General features: G+C 44.4%; 1 protein-coding gene across 5 annotated transcripts in view; it reads left to right on the top strand.

Annotated features, from left to right (window-relative positions):
* The first annotated feature begins 1,404 nt into the window (after positions 1-1,404).
* KANK4 (KN motif and ankyrin repeat domains 4) overlaps positions 1,405-25,173 on the top strand; it is a 56,786-nt gene continuing 33,017 nt past the window's right edge. For 2 of the 5 annotated variants that reach the window (XM_042851386.2, XM_065553941.1), the window contains exon 1: positions 22,442-22,763. The gene's annotated coding sequence lies outside the window, so the exon portion shown is untranslated. Of the gene's footprint in view, positions 1,883-22,441; positions 22,764-25,173 lie in introns of those variants that run through there. The other 3 variants (XM_008167868.4, XM_042851388.2, XM_042851389.2) reach the window with 3 other exon arrangements.

The raw sequence follows: 25,173 nt of genomic DNA, 5'->3' as shown, positions 1-25,173 counted from the left end.
GGCATGGACATTCATTCCCAGTGGCACCTTGCTTTTACATGTGCAAACAGGATTAGATGGGTTTCCAGAGAACTGTAACAAAACTACAGTATAACCGTTTATTTCGAATGTTCCCTCTCTGACACATTCGCTAGTTGATTATATTATCATCAGTATAGCCTAGTAATTCTAATTAAAACCCAAACCAAACAATAGCTGGAAATATATACTACACTCTGTAGTGCAACACTGCAGTACAGGACTTCAAAGTTTCACCTGGGGAATGTCTGCACTGTGCAATAAAACACCCATGGCTCACCCATGTCCGCTGAATCAGGCTTGCAGGGCTCGGGCAAAGGAACTATAAAACTGCAGTGTAGACATTCAGGCTTGACATACCCTTGGGAAAAAAGGTCAGTTATATGATGTTGGTTACTATTAACCCAGGGGAGGGATAACTCAGTGGTTTGAGCTTTGGCCTGCTAAACCCAGGGTTGTGAGTTCAATCCTTGAGGGGGCCACTTAGGGATCTGGGGCAAAAATCAGTACTTGGTCCTGCTAGTGAAGACAGGGGACTGAACTCAATGATCTTTCAGGGTCCCTTCCAGTTCTATGAGAGAGGTGCATCTCTCTCTCTCTCTATATATATATATATAATCCATCTTTTCCTACTCCAGATCATTTAACACCAGGGGCCATGTTCATCACTGGTGTAATTTCATCGATAAGGCGTATGTGAGGGGAATCAGCTATTACACCTGGGTCTTCCCAACCCCATTAATTGTTTTTCCTGCTACACTCCTCTTCTGTCCCGTTATGTAAGTTAAATTTTTGTCACACACTCACTGAATGGCATTGGGGTGCAAGTGGCAGTGGGGACCCATGGATAAGACACTGGTCTGGAAATTAGGAGAGCCAGGGTCTGTTCTTGCCTCTGCTACTGAGCTTCTGTGTGAATTTAAGTAAGGCCTCAGCTTCCCTGTCTAAAAATGTGGATAACAAATGACGCTCAACTTTGGGTTCACTTTGAGATGGATGGATGAACAGAGCACAGTACTGAAGTATTATTATTACTTTAACCCTCTTACACCTCATGTGTAAATTAATATACACCACTGCTTCTGTGACTGCTGAATTCAATGCCATAGCTCAATGCTATACTCCATTACAAAGATTCAAATACAGTCATTCCACTGACCTCAACAGAATTACTTTAAACCAGTCTGAAAGCAGAATTTGGCTCCTTGAATCTAATCAAATGGCGTGTGCTGCATTAGAACACTTGTGTAGACCTTAAAGACCTCAGAAAGTGCTGGAGTTCCTGCCCCCGGCAGTACTTGGTAGAAATCAGACCATAGATTTCAGTCTTCTTGTTATTAATACATTTATAAACCATAAAGGGGGTTACAAGATTGATGGATGAGCAGCATAAGGCTTGGAGACGGCAAAGCACCAGGTAACTACTAGGTGTTAGGAGTCTAGTCATTATGCAGCGAATCCGATATTTTAAGCCCTTTCGTTTCGATTTTCTTTCATTGACATTGACACGCACTGAGATAAGCGAGAGGGTCGCGTGAAATGCTGAAGCCGCACTGAAATCCCGAAAGGCAAAGCAGTGGGAGAGCTTTCTACCAGCCAGAGGATTGTGGGCACTGTGCGGATCGGCCAGCTCTCCGGACAGCAAGGGAGGCTCAGAAAGTCCTGGGGAAGGCACCGAGCCTTGCATCTGAATCCAGGGCTGTCTCCGGGGGCATCCCCCCTCACTCAGCCCCGGGCAGCGGGAGGCGGGGAGCCGCAGCACACGCAGCCCAGTGCGGGGGGAAGGTGCTGCCAGCCCAGAGGCGGCCTGAGAGCAGCTGATGGATTCGGACGAGCCAGGCAGGAACTAAAGACACCTCCCAAGGTAAAGAAACTTCGCTCCTTTGTCAGCGCGGCGCGTCCCCCTCCGCTGCGTCCCGGCCGCCAGCTGTGGCGCCGCCTTTGTCTCCAGCCCAATCTCTCCTAGAGTCCGGGGCTCGGACGGGGAAGGGGGGGGGGACAAAGGCTCCATCAGCATCTCTGCCCCTCCGGCCGGAGAGCGCCCGGGGACCTGATCGCCCTTCCCGGGACTGCCCAGCCCCAGAGCTGCAGTTTCGGGGGAGAGATCAGGCACGGTTAGGTTAATAGCAGCTGCCGAGCCGAGCCGAGCCGGGCCGGGCCGGGCCGAGCCGCCCCGTGCTTGACTAGGCAGTTAGACGCCAGCTGTTTGCTGCAGGCAGTTCTGCCATCTATTGTTACAGCGGTTGGGGGGGGGGGGGGGGGAGAGGGTAAATATCTGCCCCACCCCCACCACAGCTGGAAACAACAGCCGGCTGGGGCAGCCAGGAAAAGCGATTGCCGACAGCTGCAAGCCACAAGGCGCAACTCTCCCTTTGAAATGGCCGGGAACCGGCCAGGCGGCTGCTAGCGCCGCTCTGAGAAGGGAACTGGCTGGAGTTGGCTGAGCCAGGCTGGTTTGTTTCCCGGGGAGATTCTCCCTTTGTGACCTCGGGTTACTCCTCGCCCCAGGACTGTCTAGTGCTTGTACTCCAAGGAAGCCAAGCTAGCTGGGGGAGACTCATCTTCTGAGCGGAACCGGCCAGGAACATGAACTCTTACAACTACTTTGCTTATCATCCTCCATTCAGGATGGGAAGGCCACAAAAACGAACCTATCAATAGCAGGGGGAGCGAGGAGAAGGAAAAACCCCGCTAAATGCTCCCCCTCCCTCGACTGTCTGTAACATTCATTGCAAGTTCTTGGGGCAGAGAATGGGCTTGATTTTCCACTCACCCTGGTTTTATCCCATTCGGTTCAGTGGAGTTACTCCCCCATTTACACAGCGAATCAAGCACTGTATAATACCATAGAACAGCAGTTCTCAACTGTGGGGGGCATAGCCCCCCATTTCAGGGGCACCACCCGCCCTGAGGCCCAGTACCCACAGGGTACTAGCCAGGAGCCCTGAGCCCCAGTGCCCAGAGGGGCAGAAGCCCTGAGCTGCTAATGCCAGGAGCCCAGAGCCCCGAAGGGCTAAAACCTGGAGCTCCGAGCCCCTCTGCCCCGCAGCGCTAAAGCTGAGAGCCCTGAGCATTGGTGTCCCGTGGGGCACAAACCCCAAACTCCGGCACCTGGTGCTGCAGAAGCCCCGAGTCCCCCAGTCTAATGGGGCTAAAGAAGCTCTGAACCTCCAGCCCCATGGAGAAGAAGCCCTGAGGCTCTCCCCCTCCTGCGATTGAAGCTCAGAGACTGGAGCCTCCCCTGCACCTGGATCCAGGAGCCCTGTCTCTATGCCTCCCTCTGCCCTGGAATATTTATAGCATGTTGCGGGGCCCTCAGAAAGAAAAACATTGAGAACCCCTGAGGTAGAACATCCAGAACTGTATGAGCACTAAACAAATCAACACTATTCACATTTGCAAAGAGTAAAGAAAACGACATAGATTATAAAAGTGCCATCTCAGGTTAAAATATATACATTTAAAAGGGAAATATCTCCCCTGGCCTGTGTGCCCAGTAAAAATAGTTTAAAATTTAATTTGTTTTTGATGTTTTTTTCCTGATTCCTTTTTAAAATTTCATTCATCTTGGAAAAGGAAAATAGACTAGACATTTTCATTTTTGTTTCTAGTCAATTTCACTTTCAGGTTCTCATGCACCAGCACAGTGCTGCAGTGTTTGGGTTGCAAACAAATTCATGAAAATGTTGCTATTGCTATTTTCAAAATGACAAAACCTAGAAGTTTGGCTTAATTACCTGACAGTGTCAGGTCATTACACGGGGGCTCAGGTTCCCAGCTTTAGTCCTGCAGGGTGGTGGGGCTTGGAGCTTCTGCCCCATGGGATGCTGGCTCTCAGGACTCCCAATTTTAGCTCTGCAGGGTATGTGTGGGGGGGCTTGACCTTTCTGCCCCGTGGGGCTCCAGGCTTCAGCCCCGTAGGGGTACTGGGGCTCATGGTATCTGCACAATTTAAGATTCCATCCCTAAACCTCTCTCATGGGTACTCAGGATGTAATACACCCCTACCCATCCTCATAGGTACTCAGAGTGTAACTTTACCCGGGCTCTACCTCTCTGTGGGCTCTGGACTTTAGTCTTGTGGGGCTTGGGGCTCCAGACTCCCAGCGGGGCACTGGAGCTCAGGATTTCAGCCCCATGGGGGGCTGAGGCTCCAGGCTCCCACCTTTATCCCCGCATGGTGCCGGAGTTCAGGGCTTCTGCCCTGCGGGGCACTGGGGCTTGGAGCTCACGGCTCATGGACCTACTTCTGTGTCACTATGCAATACTTATGCCCGGGGCGGTGGGGGTTTTTTGTTTTGTTTTGTTTTTTTGTAGTAAAGTGAGTACAGTGCAATTTCTCTCATCACAAGATTTATTACATTTTCTCACTGGTAATAGGTCTCAAGTCGCAGCCCTGCCAGGAGCTGGTGAGCCCAGTGGTAAATTGCCTTCTTATAAACAAGACTTTCAATCTGTGACCTGTTACAGCACTAAGGCAAAATTTATAGAGGTCTGATTCCAATCTCATACACACTGGTGTAAACCTGCAGTCCTCCACTGAAGTCACTTGAGTCACAAAGCGTAAACCGGTGTAAGTGAAATCAGTTTCAGTCCCTTCTACTGTAGTGGATATCATTCAGTGCCACTGTAACCCTTGCCTGTTTGGTGTGGTGTTCTGTCCCCCTCTAGAGGCACTTAGACCCAGGGACGCCCAGAGAGGGGGGCAAGAGGGGCAATTTGCTTCTGGCCTCGGAGGGGCCCCCACGAGAATATAGTATTCTATAATATTGCAACTTTTTTTTATGGAAGGGGCCCCTGAACTTGCTTTGCCCCCAGACCCCCTGAATCCTCTGGGCGGCCCTGCTTAGACCATCTAGAGATTCAGAGGGTAGCCATGTTAGTCTGTATCCACAAAAACAACGAGGAGTCCAGTGGCACCTAAAGACTAACAGATTTATTTGGGCATAAGCTTTTGTGGGTAAAAAACCCACTTCTTAAAATGCATGGAGTGAAAATTACATAAATATTTATGCCTGCATCTCCTCGTTGTTTTTATCTAGAGATTGATGTGGCTGCTATAGCCTTGGCTAATAGGCAGGTAGTTTTTAGCTCATGAAATTGAGTCTGATGCATTTAGCTCCAAAGATCTCAGGTTCAATGCTGCCCCCTGACAACTGGGGTCTGTCAGCGATACCCCACCTCTCTGCCAGGCCCATTGGTAGTTATAGTGGTATCTGGACATTAGAAATAAAATGTACAAACAGTGTTGCAACACCAGAGCAGACCGCTGTTTGATCCATTCTGTTGTGATGCCTCCAGAAATAGGGAATACACGCTGTATTAGAAGAAGGTGGAAGTGCTTGCAGTAGAGATCAGGTGTTGTAATATAGATACTCTGACTACATGGGACTTGATTCACCTCCATAAAAGGAATTGGGGGGCAGGGGACCTTGGGCTTGTAAGCTTTTCAGAGCACGCATTTTCTTTTACTACATAGTGCCTAGCACAATGGAACCCTGATCTCAGTTAGGGTTTCTAGGCCCCACTGTAATAAAAATAAATAATAGAGCCCGTATGTTGCAAAATTATTCCATTTTGTTCTGTGATCCTTCCTTCAATAAAGTCAGCAAACATACACCGCCAGATTTAAAAAAACAAAACAAAAAAAACAGCATCACACTGGGAACTGCTGAGTGCTCGTATGGAAGTCAAGCACTTTTAAAATTTGGTCCATGAGTGGGTACTTAAAATATGGCCCATAGAGTCTAATGCTAGTATATACATTTGAGGACAGAAATATAATATAACAGACTCTGCTTTCCCAGAAATGGTTGCATCTGACTGATGGGTAGTTTGATCCCTGCATATTGTTTAATTTACAAAATACACCGGGATCCTACAAGATGCATGATGTTATATTAATAAAGCTCATTCACTCAGTCTTTACCACTAAGCTACTAGTTCAGGTCATGCTCCTGGAACATGCCCACCAAATATTTTTCAAGTAACATTTTATTTCAAAGCATTATGGCCAAATCCATGTTTGCTAGGACTGCAGGGAAGGCTTTGGAAAATCACCAGGGATGAATTTGGCCTGACAAGTTCCAAGTGGACATTTTGTGTTAATGTTTTTTCCCCACTGAGCGCACCATATGACAGCATAGTTGCTATGACACTTCATTGTTCTTGAACAGCACGATACAGATTTCAGCAAATACTGTATAACTTTTAAACTCTCAGTTAAACATGGCAGCTGATATCTTTAACCTAGACTGCTACGGTGTATGTTTTGGGATTGTTTGATGGACTGAACTTGTCCACATTTTGAGTACATGATGAAGTGCAATCAGTTCTGTACTGGACTGAATGCAGTTAATGAATCAGAAAAGTGTGCACATCTTCGGAAAAGGCAATCTGTAAACTGCAGTGTAAAGGGAATGTTGCACATATTTCTGAATGAATTAGGCCATTAATCAGTGTAATAATGTGCAAGACCAACTAGAGTCCATGAGCCTCATTCTGGTCTGACACCAATTTTAAACCACTGTAATTCCATTGGCTTCAATGGAGGTTCTTCTGATTTACACCACTATGAGAGCAGAATCAGGTTCCAAAATTGCCATAGATGAAAGACAAGGTGCGTGCTGATGATCTCCTTATAAAAAGGACAAAGTCTACATTCCATGAAAGTCTTGGTCTCCTTTAATATGTTCATGTGCATATGTTAGACTATGCACCAGAAGCCATTTCCTTAGCCAGTGGAATGTCAGGCCATACAACACATGCCTGAGATGTCCTTGGACATACGCTACAAGCCCAGCTGTGCAATAATAAAAATACCAGTACAAGGAGAAAAACATAACTTTGCCCATTTTAAATACACTAAATACGTTGCTTTTTATTTTATCAACTTTGAATGTAAGACTGCAAGGTGGCTTTGGGGAGGGAAGACTGCCAAATCCTAGTCCCTTGGATGTCAAAGAGAGCTTTGCCATCAGCTCAGCAAGTTCAGGACTCGTCCCTGTAGTGACCACCCTGCTTTTGTATCTGTCAGCCCAAAGAGATGGTAAAGGGGCAAAAATGGAAGTAAGAAATAATTGTGACACGCCTCTGGTAAATAGGGGATTTATTTTGGAAAAAAAAATCTCATTTTGTAAAATTGGCAGAATCCATAAACTTTTCAAAACTCTAGGAATCAGTGCCAAATGGCTCATTGCAGAAATGCTGCTATATAGTCATGGGGAGGCAGGCAGCCCTGTAGGCTGGCACTGTTAGCCTTTATACAGAGGCCACTATTTAGTTGTTGATATACAGTGTGGGCATGTCTACACTTACCTCCGGAGCGATCGATCCAGCGGGGGTCGATTTATCATGTCTAGTGAAGACGCGATAAATAGATCGCCGATCGCTCTCCCGTCAACTCCAGTACTCCACCAGAGTGAGAAGTGTAGGCGGAGTCGACGGGGGAGCATCAGCAGTCGACCTACCACAGTGAAGACACTGTGGTAAGTAGATCGAAGTACATCGACTTCAGCTATGTGAATAACGTAGCTGAAGTTGCATAACTTAGATCGATTCCTCCCCAAGTGTAGACCAGGCCTAAGACTTAGAACAAACACTGTATAAACATTAGCTAATGAATCTTCACAATATCCCTCGGAAGCACAATAGGGAAGTACTCTCAGCCACCTCTTAGATAGGGAAACTGAAGCAGAGTAGTTAGGTGAGTTGCCCACAGCCAAACAGGCAGGCAGTGTCAGGGCTAGTATTAGAATTCCTGGCTCTTATGCCTGTCCTGAGATAACTTTTCAGACTACACTTGTTATATGCTTATCAATCCTAGATTCCTTTCTGTAGCTAGATGTAATTTTTCTAAAGCTCAACATCTGTGTTGTAAGCAGAAGGATCTGACATTTCTGTCACAATTTCTCATGGGTTTACATAACTCAACTTGTTACGCAAGTCCCATCAAAACACAAAAAGCCTGAATTGTGATGCCTCTTATTTGCTTGTCTGGCCCATTTGATGTCTCAGCTAACAGGTGAAAACATGCATCTGCTCTTATTCTCCATCTGATTCAGCTCCCTTTTCCCTGAACTGTATGGCAGAGTGGATGGGTACAAGTAGTAAAACCTCCTGTATGGTCAGAAATTTGTGAGAACTCAGTGCTGCAGAGTCATTCTTGCCTTCTTCGCTGCAGGAGGAAGAAAGGGTAGTGAGCCTTTCAGGATGCTCAGAGGTTGTATTATAAAACTACACTACCACTACAAAAAATAAAGCTTAAAGCAAAAGTGTCCACCTGGTACCTTAAAAAGAGCTACAATTCCCCTCCAGGATGCGGGTCACAACTGAGTTAAAATCCCAGCAGGAAGGTGAGCACCCATCATTCACTAAGCTAGGATAGTTGTGAGCATGGCTGACTAGAGAAGCTTGCACACCTCTTTGCCAGTCTTATTCTTGTGAGCAGTCAGAGGCCTCCCTGCTTGTGGCTAAATCCTGCTCTCAGTTACACTGGTGAAAAAGCTGGAGTAAATGAAGTTACACCTGCTTTACAATGGTGTAACAGAGCAGAACCTGAGCTTTGCAGAGCAGGATTCCTGCCACTTTCACCCTGCTGCCTACTCACAACTGAGGAGCTGCCCTTATTTCTAAAACCTTCTCGCATTAAATTACCTGTTGTGTGTGTCTCCATGATTCTAACATTATCACATATCAGAATTTGGGAAAAACATTAGATGTAACTGAGACTGGAGTTAGGTCCTAGGTTTTTACAGGGCTATGAAAATAATTAGGTTCCATCTACACAGACAAGACCAAACAGATCCATCAGAGCTGGGAGAATGATCACATTGCAAGACAGACCTCCAACATGGCAAAATTTGCTATGTGTGCAAGCTTTTATATAGGCAAGTGGTGTGGACTGTGAGCAGAGGGTTTACACAGTGAGCCAAGTCCTGTTCTTTTCACCTCATGCAACTGTGGAATAAAGTGGAACACATTGGATATTGCATGTTGATGGAGATTCAAAAAAACCCCCAAAATTCGGGTGTTCTGCACAAAAGGATCCTTTATCATCATTAGCTGCGGTGATGGGCACTGCTAATGGCCAGTGAGCTGGGAACCCTTATTTAATCACAGAGTATGTCTACATTACAGAGACTATACCATCAGAGCCCCATAATGGAGACAGAGCCTATGCAGACAGAAGGGGTTTTTCTGTAGATGTGGAAACATCACGTCCTCGAACGACATTAGCTACCCTGATGGAAGCACTCTTCTGTTGACACAGCTGCATCTACTCTGGGGGTTATGTCGGCGTAGCTATGCAGATATGACTTTCAAGTGCAGACCAGCCCACAGGAAGAATGAAGGGGCTGTTCCCTGAGGGTCTGAGCACAGTACCTTGCTGTCTCTCCCTCACGCCCAACTGCTGAGGATGTCCAAGGGCAGATCTACACTGAAAAGTCTGACGTAGCTACACTGATATGATCCCCAACGTAGATGCAGCTATATCGACAGAAGAGTGCTTTGTTCTGGGATGCAGTGGTACTATGCCAATAGAAAAACCCCCTCTGTCAGTGTAGGCTGCATCTACACTCTTGCTATGCCAGCGTAGCTGTGCCAACATAGGGTTTCCTTAGTGTAGACAGACCCGCAAGCTATTAAAAGTCAGAGAGCTGGAGGGAACTGAAATGGGCATTAACTCCTGTGGCAGACGGGAGAAAGCAAGGGTGATAGGGTTGTTAAAAAAGTAAAAGAAATAGCAGTCCAGGGAATCATCAAAAGGGCTTCACTCCACCCATGCAGCTTAGCGAAGAGCGTACATCTTCCTAGTTTCTGCCCTGTCTTCTACCTGCAGTTAATCCTTGGGCCTCTTTTGCCAGGGGTTAGAGTAAGTAGTTCTTGGCGTCCCAAGTGCCTCACTCAGCCTCTTCTCTTCTCATTGGCTGGGCTCCCTGTCCTCCAAAGTCTCTCTGCAGCAAGCTTGCCCCGAAAGCGAAGGTGTGGGCTATCTGTCAAGTTCCATGCCCAGAGCTGGGGCACACAGGAGGGTCTGTGTGAGAATCACACCAGCTACCTGACCACTGCCACTGCCTGAGAAAAAAAACTTAGTTGCTCTGTCCCCAGCAAATGAGACAGCAGAGAGAGAGCAGGTGAGACACAGAGTGGGAGATTTTCAAAGGCACAGAGGGGAGTTAGGTGTCCAGCATCCATTGGGTGTCTGTTGTTTCTTAAGAAATTAGACACTGCTCCAAGACTTCTTTCCATCCCTCAAGGTGGGCCATCAGGCTCTTTCCAAATCAACTCAGGCAAAAGTGGCTCTCCCTTCAGGGTGGATCTTAAATTCACCTCCTTCCTGTTTAACAGCAGCTACAGACTCCATTCCACCACAAACTCCAGCACAGCCCTGATTCTGTGTTCTTACCTGAGCATGGAAACCTCCTCAGAAAGGCCTGGGAGCATTAAGGTCTGGCCAAATTGCAGATAACCTTGTGTACTTGGAGAAGCCACCAACTTGGTTCCTTTGCAGTGGGTGTGTCAATGATGATGGTGGTGGTTGTACTGAGATGTTGCTAGGCCCAGTCTCCAAAGCCTGCATGATGAGGATCTTTGTTCCAGCATGTACAGTAACTAGAAAAACAGAGGCAAGCAGTCAGAAGAGATGAAGAATAGCCTGGCGCTTCTAGCTTCATTGTATTGCCATGTCTGAATGTTCAAAAACCATGAGTCAGGCTTCCAAAAACTCATGAGATTGGCTTAATAATAATGAAATATTAGCATTAGGTTCTTTTTATTTGCCTTCTGGTTTTGAAGTATTTAGGGTTCACATTTTTTACTGCAACCACGAGATTCATATAGTCACATGAAGCCAGGAACTGGGACTTTAAGGAACACACCACATATTGCCCGACTCAATAAAAATTACAAGAATTGCCAACACTGCTTTTATAACACTACCTGATTCATGGCCAGAAGAGACTAGCGGCCACTTGTCAAAGAGGTTTTAGAGGAAGAGTCTGAATGATTTTTTCTTACCCTGGCAAGTCATAAAAGGGAAGTCTCTAGATAGGATGTGTCTTGCCTTGAACTTGTCTTTTTAATGGAAATGTTGACAGAGCATTAACTATATTTAACAAACAGCAATAATCAGTTTTAGTAAAATTAATATCTGCATAACTTTTACTGCCATCTCATTAAATGGCTAAAGACTCCTTGAGAGTTTGACATATTATTTTGAAAACAATTCCTTTAATTGATTAAGTAATTTTGGGGTAGTTACTCAGCAGCCAGATTTGTCTGAGTTAAATTTGCCAAGTCATTATCTCTTGTCAGGGCCGGCGCTTCCATTTAGGCGACCTAGGCAGTTGCCTAGGACACCAGGATTTGGGGGGAGGCGGTATTTTGCCACCGTCGGTGGCAATTCGGCGGTGGGTAGTCCTTTCGCGCTCCGGGTCTTCGGCAGCAATTCTGCGGCGGGTCCTTCACTCGCTCCGGAATCCGCAGCCGAAGTGCCCCGAAGACCGGAAGCGCAGAAGGACCCCCCGCCGCAGAATTGCCGATGACGACTGGGAGCGTGGAAGGACCCCTGCCTAGGGCGCCACAAACCCTGGCGCCGCTCCTGTCTCTTGTGCATACACCTACTGAAGCCACATTTATTGGGGTCTAATAGTCATCTGGTGTTCAACACAGCTGGCTACTAATCTAATGGTTCTGCGAGTCCTTGACTCTAGGTCCTTTAGTCTGCCGGAGCTGCACTTGACTGAGGATCTCAAGGAGCCTTTTATGCCACATTTGTTCTCTCCAATTCTTGAGGCTCCTAGGACAGTTCAGATGCCTGAGTGAGACAGACGAACCTCAGGGAAGCCTCAAGCGATGAAACTGTGCTCTCTTGCACCAGGGCTGAATTTGGCCTATTTGGACAAGTAGCCCACTTTCCCTGACTGTGCAGGTATGTTCCCTGCTTAGGGTGACCAGATGTCCCGATTTTTATAGGGCAAGTCCTGATTTTTGGGTCTTTTTCTTATATAGGCTCCTATATATACCCCCCACACCCTCTGTCCCGATTTTTTACACTTGCTGTCTGGTCACCCTATCCCTGCTGTACATTCCCTAATACAGTCAGCCTAATTTTAAACATGGCAATGAAGTGGAATGAAGATTAATCAATGGACTAACTGAGCTCACTGTCAGAAAGCTCAGCCTAATGTTTCCCTTTCTTAATTTCATTCCATCACTCTTGGTTACACCTTTATAATGAACTCCCAGATCTCCCTGGAGTTCACACCCTTCAAATATTAATTAGATCATTTCTTTCAATGTCTAAAGGATGTTACATAGCAGGTGCCCCCATCCCATGGTCTGGCACTGGTGGTGAGAGGAGCTTACAATGTCAATATTGCAGAGTGATTAATGTGATGTATTGAAAACCGTGTTAAAGTTACAAGCTATCACTTTAAGCTGGCAGGTGTTTCCTGGCCCTGCATGTGTGCTAGGGGCTCTGTAGGGAAGCATGCAGGCTGAGTATTCAGGAGCAGTCAACCTGCAAAAAGCCATCCTAGAGCAAGGTAGGTTGAGCTGTGGCTCTCTGCCTTAGGGAGCAGCCTGCTTTGTCTCTCCATTTTGGGTTCTTGTGTATTAGGTTCTGGATTTTACAAACTAAAGCAGTGTTACGTTGCAACCTTCCAGAACAAGTATTTTATGTGTATCTAACTTCTGTGTTTAGGCCATGAACACAATAAATAGTGAACCGCTCATCTGTAAACACCCACCCTACCCCCACGCTTCAGATAAAACATATCCCCAGACAGCCTGTCCCTAGGGTATGGCCACACGGCAATTTAAAACCCACGGCTGGCCCATGCTGCTCACGCCACAGGGCTATTTAATTGCAGTGTAGATGTTTGGGCTCAGTCTGCAGGCTGGTCTCAGCTTGAGCCCAAACGTATATGCTACAATTAAACAGCCCCAGAGCCTGAGCCCTGCGAGCCCAAGTCAGCTGGCACTGGCCAGCCCCGGGTTTTTAATGGCAGCGTAGACATACCCTGAGTGCTCGGGAGAAAAAGATGAGCTCATAGTCTGTATAGAAAGTTAACAAGGCGCTAGTGCACTAAGGGGGCAAGGGAATGACAGTTGAGGGGCCTTCAGTCAGAAGCTCCCACCCATTCGTAACTAGGGAAGTCCAGCTCAGACCTCTTCACTGGTTGCAACTGTGGATATGTGGCTCATAGAGAGAGGGGCAGTATCTGATGTAATCAGATCCCAAACCCTTTCAAGATTAAATTCACAGGCAACCAGCAACTCCTAAAGCACTGATGCCCTCGCCCTTATTGTGAAAGCCCACTGACTTAGGCTGAAATTCACTCCATGCAGAGGTCTAGCACAAGGAATATGTGCCTGTGACGTTGTGCAGTCTATATGGTTTTATAAAAATAGAAGTGAATATAATGTAACTGGGATATGCTTCATGCAAAAGGTCTCTTGTAAGGTATCATTACAAAGCTCATAATCTACTGAGTGTGATCATCCTATTTGTACAAATGTATCTTGTATCTAAAACTAGAAATATAAAACATAACTCTGAGGGCCTATTGTAATTATGTAAAGTGTGGGCCATTAAGGATTGTTTGGAATCTTGATGACTCCCATTGTCTGCAGATGGCTGTGTTTACCTGTGAGTCTTCCTGTATATGTGTGTGCTGGCAAGCGAGTAATGAAGTCTTGCAGTGACATGTGATCATGTCACCTGAACTGGAATCCATCTTTAACCTGGTGCTTTTCCAGTGAGGGGGGGGGTGGAAACCCAGAGGGACAAAGGGTTCCCACCTTATGCAAAAGATATATAAAGGGGTGGAAGAGAACAAGGGGAGAGAGGAGCCATCATAAAGAATCCCCTAGCTATCACCTGAGCTGCAACAAGAGCTGTACCAGGGGAAAAAATTGTGCCCAGGCCTGGAAGGTGTCCAGTCTGAGAAAAAACTTACTGAACCATCTCTGAGGGTGAGATTATCTGTATTCAGCTTGATTAGGCATAGATATGCACATTTTATTTTATTTTGCTTGGTGACTTACTTTGTTCTGTCTGTTACTACTTGGAAACACTTAAATCCTACTGTCTGTATTTAATAAAATCACTTTTTATTTAGTAATTAACTCAGAGTATGTATTAATACCTGGGGGAGCAAACAACTGTGCATATCTCTCTATCAGTGTTATAGAGGGCGAAAAATTTATGAGTTTGCCCTGCATAAGCTTTATGCAGGGTAAAACGGATTTATCTGGGTTTAGACCCCATTGGGAGTTGGGCATCTGAGTGCTAAAGACAAGCACACGTCTGAGCTGTTTTCAGGTAAACTTGCAGCTTTGGGACAAGTGATTCAGACCCTGGGTCTGTGTCTGGAGCCAGACGGGAGTGTCTGGCTCAGCAAGACAGGGTGCTGGAGTCCTGAGCTGGCAGGGAAAACAGAAGCAGGGGTAGTCTTGGTACATTGGGTAGCAACTCCCAAGGGGGTTTCTGTGATCCAACCCGTCACAGTACCAATTCAATCCTTAAAATTGGGCGTGACTTAAACAATGCATATCTCTTGGGCTGGTCCCCTGCACAGGGGTGAATTTCAGCCTAAGTGAGGGGCTGCATTATGTACCAGCGTTAGTTTCCAAGCAGTTTCAAGACTTTATCCCCTCTGTCATATCTAGACATATTTAACTCTTTATTTTTTTCTTGAAAGCCATTCCTGCCAGCCACACAAGTACTTTTGTCATTCTTCCAATTGGCCACTGTCTTTCTGATAGTGAGTTTCTGCCTCCCTCTGAATGTGCGCTTTGGATTAACATTACCCAGCTTGCATGTTCTCAAATTGAATCTCATTTGTTATTCTCTGTCTACATTTCTCATCTCCATATGGGCTTGATCCAAAGCCCACTGAAGTCTACAGGAAACTTTCCACTGACTTCAATCGACTTTGGCTCATATCCTGTATTCTCTTTTTCCACTGGTGTTTGCAGCTCCTTCCAATTTAGTATCATCTGCAAGTTCCATTAATGTGCAGTTTGTACCCTAGAATATTAGTGAAGACATTAAGTAAAAGTGACCTAACACCGATTCCCCAGTGGTTCTGCAATAGATATCACCTCCTAAGATGATATTTTGCTATCTAGCATTAATTACCCTTTGTTATGGCTCCTTCTTTCTCAGTCACAGTGTTCATACCCAAGTTGATTTGACACAATTTTGAGAGTAAGATTCCATGAGGCATTGTATCAAATATAACTAAAATTTAAATAGACTGCATCTACTGCTCAACCTCCATCCACTAATTTTGTAATTTTTTCTTTTAAAAAAGTAATTAAATTTGCTCCCCAAGATCTAGATCTCTATTTGACGTCAAGAAAATGATGTATACAATAGGTTAACGCAGGGGGAGTATATCATACCATCACTCTTTGCTTAAAGCCTGACTGCAAAGGTTTTCCTTGTTATCTACTATAACTATAGACCAGTAACATGCTCTTAAAATGAGAAGAAAAAGCATTCTAAATGGATCAGCATAATAATATTTGCACTTACATAGCACCTTTCATGCAAGGATCTCAAAGCACTTTACAAACATCAATCCATCCTCAAAACATCCTTATGGCGGAAACATTGTTATAGCCACTTTGCAGATGGCTAAACAGAGGCACAGAGAAAAGAGGGGCCTGATTTTCACTAGGACTGAGCACCAGAGTTCCCATTGTTGAAAATCTGTCTGGAAGCGATTTGTCCAAGGTCTTGGCAAGTTAGTAAAGCCATTGGGAATTGAACCAAGGAATTCCGAGTTCTACTCCCTTCCTCTAACCTGTAGACAACATTGTCTCACTAAGGGTACATCTACACTACAGGGGGGAGTCGATTTAAGATACGCAAATTCAGCTATGTGAATAGCGTAGCTGAATTCGACGTATCGCAGCCGACTTACCCCGCTGTGAGGACGGCGACAAAATCGACTTTTGCGGCTTCCTGTCGACGGTGCTTACTCCCACCTCCACTGGTGGAGTAAGAGCGTCGATTCGGGGATCGATTGTCGCGTCCCGTCGGGACGCGATAAATCGATCCCCGAGAGGTCGATTTCTACCCACCGATTCAGTCGGGTAGTGTAGACTTAGCCTAAGTACCCAGAGAAGGAAGATTGTGTAATGTACTTGATTCTCTTTGCAAATGTTTTTATTCTGTACATGCACTTAGAGAAGAGAACCTTTGCTTTCCTGCACGCCACAGTGCGCCAATGTTATGCTGCTGCAATTTTAGAAGGGAGAATCTGCCTCTGGACCTCCCTGAAGTTACCTCATTCTTTTAGGAAGCTAATCTCCCCAGACCTTCTTGCAGCGAAAGTTTTGCTGTGTATCCTATTAGTTGGGCCCAGATATGGCTGACACAAACGCATGCTTAATCTACTACCCCGACTAATCCCATTGATTTCAATAGGGCTATACATGCTAGTAAAGTTAGATACATGTATGAGTATTTGCAAGATCAGGGCCTTAGATTGTTGTAAGCTTCTTGGACTAGGGGATCCCCTCATCTCACCTGCTTTGTAAAGTGCTGTGTAATAATAATGACGGTGACGACTTACTGATAGGTGAACCAGGAGAGATCTTTCCAGTCTTTAAGTCTCACTTCATCAAAAAATCCTGCCACACAAGCCACATATGTTTTAACCAGGCCATTTTCTACTTAATCACACTAAAATTTCAAGCCTTTTCTTCTCTCTCTCTCTACCTGTTCTTGCCCATTCCCAGACTGCATGTTGTTTTATATTTTGGATCATCTGAGCCCATCACTACATAGGTGACTTCTCTCTTACACTGCTGCACCCAACAGATTGAAAACACATTATTTTTCTTCCTGTGTATCCAAACAGAATTGAAAATACGTGTAACAAATATTCCCTGCGAGGCCATATTTGTTCATGGTATGTCCACTTGTAACAATAGCTCTGCTGGGCTATTGTGTAATCAAGCAGACCACCTGGATAGAGCAGATTTTTGGTAACACTTTAAACAGCAAGGGCTAGATTTCCTGTAGATAGTTGGCACAGAGGTGTGCAAATTACATCTCCCTGTGTCAGGCCGGCCCTCTCTTCCCCTAGGGGAAATTCACTATGAGGGAGAACAGATGGTGTTGCCACTCCTTGCTCTCCATTAAGCAGGCAGGTTTAACTTACTGATGGGGCTCCTTTGGAGGACTTCCAGTAGGTGTGTTGAATCAGCATAACTCCTGACCACTCCTTTCTCCAGCCATTTCCTGGGCCCCGTAGGATTCCTTGGCAAAGGAAAGGTTGCAGCGGCTTTCTGCCACCACAAATTCCCTCCCTCCCTCCCCCCGATCTTTCATTGCCATCTCCTGCCACTGAATCCAGCTGTAAAGGTCCCATCACTTACTTCAAAGCCTGGAAATATTTGATTTTGCTGCTTTCTTTTCCCTTCTCCAATATGGGGTAGGAAAAGCTAAGAACTGTGGGCTTAACCCAACAAGCTGTGCAAGCTCACTAACACAAAAGAGAGCATTCAGGACTGAGAATTAAATTTGCTCCGGTGCCACCTTAACCCACGTAGCTGCCACATATATGGACAGATGATCTAAGATCTTCTAGTGCTCCATCGCACTGTTTGGGATAAATCTGCAGAACAGCTCACTGGATAATTTCTCCCATCTATCTATCCTGTCAGTGTTTCTCTTTAACATCAGCTATTTATATCTCATGCCGCCACAGTCTCCCTATGCAGACATATTCATGGCCAATACAAGAAAAATCCTCACTTCCCCTTCGCGTTTGCATTACTATGCATCCCTAATAACCAGCACTCTTCATCAAAGCACTGTCTCCTGAAGATAGGAGTAGTGTCATTGCTGACTGCCAAGCTGAGAACAAACAAACAACTGACCACAACTGGCTGAGTGTACTCCATTTTATAAACTCCACTCCTGCAAAGAGCTGCACTCGAGAGAACGAGAGTTTAAAGAACTGCAGCATCTGGTAGAGAATCAATAGCAACACATCTGGGTCAGACTTTTCACCTTTATTTTTGCTGCACTGCTTTATGCCCATTTGTGAGCACAAGCTGAAGAGGCGCAGAATTTGGCCACAGTCTGGTACCTCTTCTGGAGATCCTTAAATATAGATCAGACACTGGGCCAAACCTCCTGTAGGGCTGCATTTCTACTTCAGGCCCTGATTCACCAATCCATTTACGCACATGCTCAACTTTAAAACACATGCTTATATCTCATTGACTTTAATGGGTCTTTGGCCCAGGCTTACGTGATTTATGAAGCAGGGAGAGACTCAAGTCAATGCTTAAGTGTTTTGCTGAATCGGAGCCCCAGGGACTTGTCAACCCACTTCAAATCCTTTGGAGTTTTGCTTGGTTAAGACTGCATGTTTTAGCCAAGTGAATCTGAGGAGGAGATGCTAGAATAAGAACATACTACTGGGTCTTTCAAAAGGGAAAAATTAATTGAAAATGGTCTGACATTATACATGGAATTAATTATTTATATAAACATATAGTATAGAAAATATACCATATATAAAGGGCAAATGCATGACTATATACAGAACAGTTATGAAAGAGTATGACTCGCCTCTAGAGCACTCCCTTGTGGCCAGGCCCGAGACCAGAGTTGCAGGGCCTTCCCCTCAGTTGCCACCACCAAAAGGCAATTTAGGCCTGCTGGTGATCCACCTCTTCTTGGGACTCAGCCCTTCAGCCAGTACATGTATACTCCTGGCCCTTCCTGGTTAACAAAGAGTCCAAACAATAACCCACCAACTTCATGTTGGGCCTTTGGCCCTTACTCCTTGTATCAGAGGATTTCAATAATCCTTACCCATGGTGACAGGGGAATTTCTACACCACCTTCATCAGCAGGCCAATAAGGAGCTCAGGCCCTCTCTCTCCTCTGGGTTCTGGTCCAGGGCACCTTTAATAAAAGGCCAAGGCCTGTGTATACAGACTCCCTGGCTGCCTCCCTGGACTTCTTCCTATCTTGCCCTATCTTAGGCCTTTCCCACAGCCTCTTCCTGGGCATACCATGTACCAGCATCACATTCTCAAAGCCTTTTCTCCAGGCTCCTGCAGAGTTTCTTAGTACTTTCTATCATCCAACTAGCTCTGCTGTAGGGGAGTTTTCTCTACTCCTCTCACGGGGCAGTCCCTGACCCTGAAGGAGTTTCGCCGCTCCCGGCAAGCTTCTCCACCAGCACAGAGAATACTAGGGAGACTCACTTTCCCTGCTTTCCTTTACAACTGCCCTGGGCTCCCTATTGCAGGCCTGCCTTGCTTCCTTCAAGGAGGCTCTTGTCTGCCAGGAGGTCACCTCAGCTTCCTAGATCCAGCCATACCTCTCTCCTTGAATAAGAGCCAGAGATCTGCTCTCCTCAATCAGACCCCAACTGAGCCAGGTTCAGCCCTGTTAGGTATCTCCGGCCAGGCCAGATAACTTCTGCACGTGCAGCAGGTCAGGACTGATTGAACCCAAAAGTTATTAACTCCTCCTTCCTCAGTGTGGGCTTTGCATACCCTATCACAGGACACATGAATACAGCAAACCAGTAGAATCTGACACATCAAGCCTGCAGTAATCATTAAATAAGCAAACAGTTAGAAGTTATATTTGAACACCCGACCACATTAATGAACTGTAAAAGAAAAATACAAGGACTTAACTTTATCACTATGCAACAACATAATGTCATCGTGTGTGCTGATTTAATGATGAAAAGTGTACCAGGTGACATTTTCAAAGCCATTGAAGTGGCTAGTTTATTTTTAATTAATTGTGCAAACAGTGAACATATCTCACTGCTTGGACAATGCAAATGGACCACTGAAGTTTCACTTTTGTTTCTGTTTCCAGACAATTTCACTTGCTGGTTCGCATGCAGAAGCGCAATGTTTGGGTTGCAAATGCTTCAGGGGAATGTTTATTTGCCTTGTTTTCTTAAAATTGTATCCAAAATATATTTTTAACCTAATGGAATCATTTCATATAAATATTTGCCCTTAGTTTTTGTAATACCTTATTTTTTTACAAAACTTAAATTTTCAGCCAAATTTGACCTGGCAGCATCTGTAAGATCTGTGTGCAATCACTCTAACCTTCAAAAGTACTATAAATGTTCCATGAATGCCAATAGAATTCAAGGAGTACAATTAGCCCAGTTTTGCTTGGGTAAACTATGACCCAAACATATCTACTTTGCCACTGATAATATCCTGGTCATTTTGTTTGCAATGTTCACTGTTTATTCTATCACTGTCTTTTTAGTCAATTTTGTGGTTATGAAAAGTGCTGGATGGACAGTTCTGGAAAAAGAAGCCCTCTGAAGAGGCACAAACCAAGTACAGCATAGTGGGCAGCATTGCAATGTTTCCAATCCTGCCCCAGCAATTCACCTCTAGGGAGGAATACAGTTTCCGCTCTTAAACAATCCTTTGTCTCTCTGCTGAGATGGTCTATTAGCATCAGCTCTAATACCAGTTTGGTGATGTAAATACTTGTGCACAAGGACCTGGATTCAGGCCACAAACTTACTTTACAGAGACCCCTCAGTGTTGATCAGACACTCATAACTTTCAGTCATTTCTGACATGGGATAGATTCAAACCTACCAGTGAAAGGCTCTGTGTTCCATTATCAACCCCCATAGCCAGCACCACCTTCTCTGTTTGCTTAGGGCAAGATCATCATGCAGGGGAACAAGGGAACGTCAGGTGTCCCTAACTCCCTTCTGTGGGCTACACACACTGTGGCTCCCAGCATGGGCCTGCTACTCCCACTCCCCACACAGGTGGGCAGGTGGAAATCTTAACTCTTCTTGTGCCAGCCAGCACAGCTGAGCCAGGGATCTGCTTGCATAGACTAGATTTACCTTCTGGAATAAGAGGAACCAGATTATGAACTGAGAATCACAGTTTGTTCCCTGGTGTGTTGGAGGGGCAGTGCAGCTACACACCTCAGCATAGATTTTTAAATCACAATCCAGCCCTTCATTTCTCTGGCACAGTTTTGAATTCTATCTTTGCAGAGCAGGAAAGAGTTTTGGCACTTTTGGGAAGTGGATGAATTTCATAAGCCATGCCTGAAGTGTTATGTAGGACTTTTGTGATAGGAACCGTGCCCTATCATTGCATGGCACATTAAAAAATGGCAACTTACCATTTAAAAACTACTCGCAAGCTCAATCTCTAATGAAGTTTCAGTTTTCTACAGATCAAAATCTAGAAGACACAATTTTTACTGTGTTAAGGGGCAGCTATATATGTTCTGGTTTCACCTCAACAGCTGTGGTAGCCCTGGGCATAAAATACATGAAGCTGAATGACTGCAAACTGCAGAGCTTTATGTTAGTTCACAAACTACCATTTACCTATAACTTGAGAAGTGATATTTAACATTGCAAAGATTGGTGAGGAAACAAGCCTTTCACTTGAAATGTTTTCAAATGTACCTCAGAACCTGGAGGTTCATTTGTGCTTGCCTTTTATCTTTGAGACCATTTGATTCCGTCGGTGTTTTATGTTTGTTTGAATTTTATTTTTGCATTGATAAACCCAGTGTAAATGTTGCATCATTTAGACAAACTGTTTTTTCTCTTGTCCTATTGATCCCTTCCTTTCCTTCCTTTGGTTAGCATAGCACAATGGGAACAGCAATGCTACGAGTTTCCTTTGTTACCACTGTATCCTGCCGCTGCTAACAATAAATGCGACAAGAGATGGGTGATCAGAGTTTAAATGTGTCTCCTTTCAATCAGCAGGGCATTCTACAGAGGGCCCTGCTTGTTGTACTAGAAGTCCTCTTTCTGTGCTGCAGTTATCAACTGCTACATGATGACCTGCAATTCATTGAAGTGTAAAATCAATAGAGTGGCATGTTCAGTAATTACAGAAGGTGCTTTGCTGATTTTCTTGTCCTGTTAAATAGATTCGCTGCCTTATCTTCAGCTCCTCAGAACAGCAGATTGATGGGTGTAACTATAGGACTCTGAGCCACAGACAAAACCATGAATTCTTAAGAGGATATTTCTAGTATAACTCATTGCACTATGGTAGGACTGAAGCAGAATTAATTATTAATATTGAAACATGTTGTGTTTTCTAATAAAGCTTCTGTCCTTTAATCAAGGGGACTGTTTTTATTTTTTGTTGGGAGAAATGCTGACCAGAATTAATAATGTATTCAAAATTGCTAAGCTGCAGAATGTGAACTGAAGCTCAGAATGAAGGTGTATGTCAGCCAGGAAGAATTTCTTTAATGAGTAACATCAGATGAAATGAGAAATGTGTAGTTAATTATTGACTGACTTTTAAATAATCCTATTTTTGATAAGGCAGATAAGGTCAGATGTTGTTCAAAAATTTCCCCAGTAGACTAAACATTTTGCATTTTGTTTTTTATGGGGAGATAATATACACTGTCTACAGAAAATGTAACTAACTTTAAAGATTGGGTTTTAACTTTCTCCAGAAAGGATGTGTAAGAATTATGTGCTAGCTTGTTATAAAATGAATTCATCTTTTGTTCTGCTCCCTCTGTTTAGTTAAACTAGTATTTGCTTTTTAAGCAAGGTCACTGATCAGCTGACCAACTTCTTTAACAGCTGGAACTCACACATTTGCTGCTCTGAACCTATAAGTATTGACTCGCAGCAGTGAAAAGATACCTTTCTGAATGGGAAAAGCTCTTCTGCCCTGTTTTTTGTAGATGGAAGGATGAGAAGGTAACCTGGCAATGTGCTTTTTTAATGATACTTTTTCTTTCATAATGAAGTGCTAAATGCAATTGCTGCAATGCAGGAGAAAATGACAGCCAGTGGCAAAAAAATAAATAAATGTTGTGATCTATTTAAATAGTTAATGAGATTGTGTTAATATGTCATCTACCAGGCATGAATTATCTCTTTGTTTATAGTCACAGGGATAAATGTTTCTCATTTGTAAAACTGGTGGTAGCAGACTCCTTTCCTAGAGTGAATTTCACTATAGTCTTGTAATTCAGTTAAAGTTAAAACCTCCAGGAGGATGATCTTAGGTGTTGTTTTTATTCTGCTAATGGGGGTCAGAAAATGGAGCGTTAAATCTGACGGTAAAGGATTACTCCTTGAGACCTGGCTTTTTAAAAAGACAATACATTGTCCTTGCAAACGGGGGAACGGAGGGAATGAAGTTGCTGTGTCAAATATTTGACTTTTTTATGTTTATTTCTCTATATGCTCTTGCCTCATAAGAGGTCTTTTTAATGTACATGCGAACTCATCCTCCTCAACACTATTCTTTGTAGTAAAACTAAAAATCAAAGATGCTCTATATATGCTGAGATGCTCTCTGCCCGGGGATTAAAATTGAGTGTTTTCCATTATTGTATGATATAGGGAAAGTCTGCAAATATTGAAATCCGAGGCAGGGTCAATTTAACAAACGTATACATAATGTGTTTTCTGTCAATGTATATTAAAGGCTCATAACGACAGTGTTTGATAAGGTATTTACCAAAGGGGAAGAAAACCTTACAGAATCTTTGAAAACTCTTTCATGAGGGGCTAGATGATTTAGAGGAGGAGAACAGGATACAGACCTAGGGCACTAGTTCAAATCTGTCCCAGGTTGGTAGTAACTGAAGGGCTTTACCAATCTGAAGGCTGTTCAGTGGCATATCTGAAAAGGCTCATTCCTGCTTCTAGTGCACAAGAATCCACTGCAAATTAGCACTAAGTTGCAGTAGGAGACAAGCACTGAGTGGGGGTGAGCTTGTCGCTCACAGTACAGGACAAGGACTGAGTGGGGATGGAGTAAAAACTAGCTTGTCAGTCGCAGAAATGGCTCCTCTAGAGACCTAAGCCAAAGCCCTTTGAAGTCCATGGAATGGGAATCTTTCCATTGACTTCAGTAGGGTATGGATCAGGCCCCAGGTGAAGGCTCAAGCATGTTGATGTTGTGGTGCATGAGCGGTCTTAACCAGGAGAGTTCAGGCCTGTCTTTCAGATGCACTAAATTCTCTACATTTAAAGTCTAAGGGGCAGATCCTCCTTTTGCACCAGTGTAAATCAGAAGTAGCTCTTCTGCAATCAGTGGAGTTATGTTAGTATTGTCAGGCAAAGATGAATCAGGAGGACACGTGTGCTATGTGTGCAGAATGCGATCCATGGAACTGTGCATAGCCGGGCGGGCTCTTGCAAACCCTCAGAGCTCCGTCCAGAACACTAATGCACATCTGAAAACTGATCACACCAGCTGGCAGCTTTGTCTCCTCACACTCAGGCTTCCCTGAAGTTATGTATGGGAGCAGGGATCAAAGTGGTATGTGGGAGTCATTTTTCATTCCATAGTCTCCCATCAGAGACAACATTAGGCTGTGGTGAGACCTTGTTGTACTTTATCATCCTGCCTGCTATTTGGTTCCTTCTTCAGTAGAAATTAAATATCTTTTTGGTGTTGTCTTATTTGGTTTATTGTTAAAAACAAAAAATGTAGAATCCAATTTGAGACTGTTTGAAGCTCTTGTGAGAGATGACTGGATAATCTGTCCATGTATTCTGATGAAATTCTTCACTCTGATCTAGTTTTCATGGTAGCTAGTCATGGAAGAATATTGGTTTGGATACTAGGGGTAATAGGACCCATATTTTTGGCAGTTAGCCATCAAAACCATGTACAAACTACACTGGAGGCACTTGAAGTACGTCTAGAAGCTGGTATGGTACATGCAGAAGTCATTTTATGAGGTTATTTTGAAATAGATTAGGCAAAAGAGAAAAGTAATAATATCAATTTTATGACTGGAAAGTTGGAACTAAGCCAAGTCATAAATGAATCAATTAGGTCTAATTATCTAGATATTAAAAACCTCATATTGATTGGATTTTTTTCTTTGTAAATGACCTAAAAGAGTGAAATAAAACTGGTCAGATTGTGGCTGGAATCCATAATCACTGTGCAAGTGACTGTAATTGGAAAAGTAAAATAAAAACATTGGAGAAAGTGATTAATGTTAATTTTGGCACATGCTGTTTATTCATGAGGAAAAGCAGGAGAAAATGGAGTTAGCCTGGGAATATTTTAGGAGTGTATTGGTTGAAATCTACCATAAACGTGGTTTTGACTGGTTCTGCAGGATTAATAGTCTGCCAGGAG

Source organism: Chrysemys picta, chromosome 8 (assembly GCF_011386835.1).
Source record: "Chrysemys picta bellii isolate R12L10 chromosome 8, ASM1138683v2, whole genome shotgun sequence".
NCBI lineage: Eukaryota > Metazoa > Chordata > Testudines > Emydidae > Chrysemys > Chrysemys picta.
The sequence above is the reverse complement of the archived record's forward strand: the minus strand, read 5'-3'. Positions and strand labels throughout refer to the sequence as shown.